The following is a 5,907-nucleotide window of genomic DNA, read 5'->3' as shown; positions in this document are numbered from 1 at the left end:
TAGCCATTGCCTTTGCCATTTTACTTAGCCATAAAAAACCAAATGAACACCCCCCAAGAATGTTTTGCCCAACATTCAACTTGGAATAAGTGTCCCATCGACCGTGCTTATTGTTTTTTAATTTTTATTACATGGAATTTTCACCACAACTGTTACAAAACCCTCCCCCTTGGGGGACACTATCCTCGGTGTTCAATCGCACACATACCTCAACAATTGGTTAAAAGAAGACATACTTCTCATGGATCTTTACAACATAGCTTGATGTTGTACTTATAATGAAATATCTTCTCAAGAGAAAAACATCATGACAACATGACAACATACCGCATAGTGGAGCTTTATAACACAACTCATTATGGTATTTACAATGATCATCCTGCTAAGTGCCAACTCATATGTCATCATAACATAACCACATGATAGCATAATAACATGATAACTTAACCATAATGACATGACACCCATACCACATAGTAGATCTTTATAACACAGCTGGATACGATATTTACATCCATACACATGGGTACATAGCAACATCACAATAAGTATAGATATCAAAACATATGCCAAATCATATACCAAAACATATATCAAAACATGTACTAAAACACCATGCCTAAGCATATATCAAAAGATCATATAGCATATATTGAACCATCATAAAGCATATATCAACCACCATAAATGAAATACCAACCATCATAAAGAAAATATCAAACCACCATAAGAAAATACCAAACCACCATAAGAAAATACCAAACCATCATGTCGAGTTGCTTTTCCTCAACCGGAAAACAAGGAAGGATACATAGCCCGCATCTAATCTGACATCTCCCATGTAGCTTCATCAGGCCCAAAGTGCTTCCATTTCACTTTAACTTGCTCGATTGCTCAGTTCCGGAGCATGAGCACCTTTTTCTACAATACACACTGAGGCTTCAGTTAGAATTCTCCATCTGGTTCCACCTGCAATATAGACTAGTCAATCACATGATCAACATCCTTAACATACTTCTTAAGCAAAGATACATGGAAAACATCATGTACTTTCTGTTGGAAATAATACTGAGGGGGTGGGGGGGTGAATCAGTATTATCAAATCACTAACTTTTTCATTTCCATACTTAGATTCATATACACTACTTCAGTTAAGGGAACCCGCGTGTACATGCAACTATGTTTAATGTAACTAGTGTATATCTAGTAAACCTATGATTCAGTTAGTTGATCTTTAATGAGTGCATCAGAACATTATTAACCATATGAACAGTAAATAGGTGCAGTAAAACAAAACAGATCATCATACATAATAAGCACACATGAACACCATGATGTAAGGTGGAAACCTAATGTGGGTTAAAACCACCTGCTGCAATTCGTCTCTATCTTCTTTAATAAGAAACTTCTTTTTACAATATTTTTGTACTGGTGCATTATTATACCAATACGCAGGCTTCTACCTACAGAAGGCTACAACCTCCTCTCGTTCTCCAGCTTCTCCTGGAAAGGAGCTACAACCCCCTTAGCTCTTGTACTAGCTGATGTACTAGTACGTAGGTGCCGACCTACAGAAGGCTACAACCTTCTCTTTCTTCTTCCAGGTACCACGTTTCATAAATTTTCAAACTGGATACTCATGGAACACAACATCATAATCTGAAGGCCACGTTTCATCCAATTTTCATACTGGACCCATCAATATCATTAAAGCACAAAATCAATCACCACTTGCATCATCAATCTCTGAATCACCCAATACTGAATCACTGAAACCCTATCAACAAAAATGCAGTCACCAGAACACAAAGAAGAACACAGAACTCTGCAACAATGTTCAGATTCAACTGTATCATCAAAAATCATGCATCAGAGTGCATACGCTACTTGGAAGAGCCGAACTAGCATGTATACACAACTTCACTAAAGCGAACTAGCGTATATGTCATCAAATACTTACTTATAATTTCACTGTTCTTCCTGACTTCAGACATATCCAAATCATAACATACAAAAGGATAATACGTGTGTCAGCAATCAGATCTAGTCCATAAGATCACATAAAGATAAGACATTATGATCCTGATCCATTATTAGATCTCATCCATCAACTCTGAAGCTAATCACTATCAACCATTCTGAATGTGCAGAATATTGACACTAGTAAATAGTCACCAGAACTCAGAACTTTGCATCAACAACTAGAACCACATGTAATTTCATAGTTTATCTAGTATACGCTACTTAGATGTATCTAATCTGCGTATGTATACGCTTTTATCAAAGTCAACCAGCGTATACATCTGTAAATATTCATTCATGATTTGCAGCTATTCCAATACTGAGTTATACCCAGATCATAATATTTGTAGAACATTACATGCATCAGTATACAGATCTAGAATAAGCATGATCAAACCGTATAGAGATGATTCATTCCAAGCCATTAGATCCCGATCTATCCTTAGATCTTGTCCTCCATCAACCGTTGAGATTCCTCATTGGCTTATATCAAGCAAAGCATCATGAACCCATAACCTACATACTGGATCTCATACTTCATCAGATATTCAAGACTTTCTCGGTGCCTTTGCCTAATGATCTTCTCCTCCTTTTATAGTCTTAGACCTTACTCAATACCATGGTCCAAAACCACTTAGAACCAATACCTTGGACCAAATACCTGGGGTCAACACGTCAGAAAAGATACCTTGGACCAATACCATGGATCACAATACCATGGTCCAAATACCACAGACCAAAACCAAATGTACACACCTTTCCTTGCATGAAAGTGCGTGTATACGCATATGCGCCTTTTGGTCGTCGAACCCACATGTATACGTGGCTTGGTCAAGGGGAACCTGTGTATATCTCTTTTTCTTCATTCTGTGAGTCTGAACTGTGATCTATCATCTTAGTGAGTTGTCATCAAGGACAACACCTGTATCATAATGCCAACAATCTCCCCCTTTGGACTTGATGGCAATGCTAACTTGCTACACTGTGAACTGTCATCTTAATGAGTTGTCATTGTACATTACATCTAAACTGATTCCTTTGAACTGCCCTGCATCCCATGAACTACCATGTATTATGTCACATCTGATATCTCTTCTGTAGATTCATCTAGTTATATATAAGTGAGTTGTTCTGCTACAAGTGGGTTTCCATCAAGTACAACACATGCATCATAATGCCAACAATCTCCCCCTTTGGACTTGATGGCAACAACACCAGCACCAAATCATTCTCCCCCCTTTGACATCAAGGGCAAAGGGTCATGCTCCCCCTAAGTGCATGCTGAAATCTCTGATTGAGCTCCCCCTTTGTTCATGCTGAGATGTAATGTATCATCCATACTCCCCCTGAGTACATGCAAAGTCTGTAAATATTTTCAAGAAAATAACAGGACTCTATAACTCAACTTTGTGAGTTTGACCTTCCTATCACCAATGAATCATACATACATTCATTCTCCCAACCAAGTGGCGATATACCAGATATCAATTGTTTATTCATGACTGAAATATTACATCATCCTTCCCATGCATAGTGGGGGTATACATTACATCATATGACCAAAAGGGATTCATCAAATGACTATAATAGATAGAGACAAACTATTACATCATGGGTCTTGATATGACCTTTACATTGAATGATATACATGACATTTATAACGGAGACCAAATATCTAAACAAGACCATGATAGTCATCAGCAACTATCATACACAATGTATGATCTGCTCCATAGGCATCTGTCAACAACATCCAGACCAACAACCTGTATATGTCCATTATGATGCATGTGTTGTACTTGATGGCAAACCACTTGTAGCAGAACAACTCACTTATATATAACTAGATGAATATACAAAAGAGATATCAGATGTGACAAAATACATGGTAGTTGATGGGATGCAAGGCAGTTCAAAGGAATCTGTGCAGATGTAATGTACAATGACAACTCATTAAGATGACAATTCACAGTGTATCAAGTTAGCATTGCCATCAAGTCCAAAGGGGGAGATTGTTGGCATTATGATACAGGTGTTGTCCTTGGCAACTCACTAAGATGACAGATCACAATTCAGACTCACAGAATGAAGAAAAAGAGATATACGCAGGTTCCCCTTGACCAAGCCACGTATACACGTAGGTTCGACGACCAAAAGGCGCATATGCGTATACACGCACTTTCATGCAAGGAAAGGTGTGTACATTTGGTTTTGTTATGTGGTATTTGGACCATGGTATTGTGATCCATGGTATTGGTCCAAGGTATCTTGTCTGACGTGTTGACCCCAGGTATTTGGTCCAAGGTATTGGTTCTAAGTGGTTTTGGACCATGGTATTGAGTAAGGTCTAAGACTATAAAAGGAGGAGAAGATCATTAGGCAAAGGCACCGAGAAAGTCTTGAATATCTGATGAAGTATGAGATCCAGTATGCAAGTTATAGGTTCATGATGCTTTGCATGATCTGAGCCAAGGAGGAATCTTAGCGGTTGAGGGAGGACAAGATCTAAGGATAGATCGGGATCTAATGGCTTGGAATGAATCATCTCTATATGGTTTGATCATGCTTATTCTAGATTTGTATACTAAAGCATGTAATATTCTGTAAATATTATGATCTGGGTATAACTCAGTATTGGAATAGTTGCAAATCATGAATGAATATTAACAGATGTATACGCTGGTTGACTTGATAAAAGTGCGTACATACGCAGGTTAGATACATATAAGTAGTGTATACCAGATAAACTATGAAGTTACATGTGGTTCTGGTTGTTGATGTGATTGACCTTTCATCTCCTTGTTGAGCATTTCAGATTTTGCATTAGAGTTCCTTGTCTTACTTTGTGAACTAGATTCATCTTCAATAGATTCATGAAAACCAAGACTAGTTTTGATAGCAGGAGACCTTTGACTACTAAGAATATCATCCAATATCTTAGTACTATCTTGAAATCATAAGAGCTTATCCTTTTCTTCTAATTTGTCTTTTAGAATATTTACCTCAACCTGATGTTGCTCTTCCTTTTCAAGATACTGTTTCTTCATGATTCCTTCAGCTTTTCTTCCTTATTCCAATTGATGACCTATTTTAAGAACTTTGTTTTCTTGTTTTTCAAGAGCTTGGAGAAGTTATTTATTCTGCTTATTTGATTCTTCAAGATCTTCTTTTAGTGAGAGGATCTTAGCTTCAATACTTTCATAGTGACTGGATCTTTCTCCGAGTTTCTTGATTGTTGTGCTCCTTTCATTTACTTCATTTCTTAATGATGTCACTTCATCTTGTAGCTTTTGACATTGATATTCCTTTTCCTTGAATAGCTTCCTTACCCTGTTTCCTTCCTCTAGTTGAGCTTTTAGTTTGGTAGCTTCTTCTTTGGAGGCACATTCCCTTTTTTCCAACAGATCTTGTTGATCTTTAATTTTGTCCGTGAGCCTTTTAAATTCTACCTCTATTTGGTATCTTTCATCCTCACCCATAAGAGCAAGTTTAGTTGTTTCACTATCACTTTCATCATCTTCAAATGGATGGAGAAATGTATCACCAGAGGATAACAAACTCATACCTGATAGTTATTTTGCTTGTTCATCTTCATTCTGAGGTGATTCTGAATCTGAAGTGTTTCTTCCACATATTCCCCAATTGATTCTCCCACTGTCATAGTTCCTTTGAGATGTCTTCTTCTTTTGAGGCACTTTCTTCTTTAGCTTCCTTCCCATTGTTCTACGAATCTCCTTCAAGCGATCAAGCTTCTACCAAAGGACCTGCTCTGATACCAATTGTTGGAAATAATACTGAGAGGGGGGGGGGGGGTGAATTAGTATTATCAAATCACTAACTTTTTCATTTCCATACTTAGATTCATATATGCTACTTCAGTTAAGG

The sequence above is a fragment of the Pinus tabuliformis genome, chromosome 4_1, assembly GCF_031772625.1.
Source record: "Pinus tabuliformis cultivar Carrire ecotype Pingquan chromosome 4_1, CPIR1, whole genome shotgun sequence".
Taxonomy (NCBI): Eukaryota; Viridiplantae; Streptophyta; class Pinopsida; order Pinales; family Pinaceae; genus Pinus; species Pinus tabuliformis.
This window is presented reverse-complemented; position numbering follows the sequence as displayed.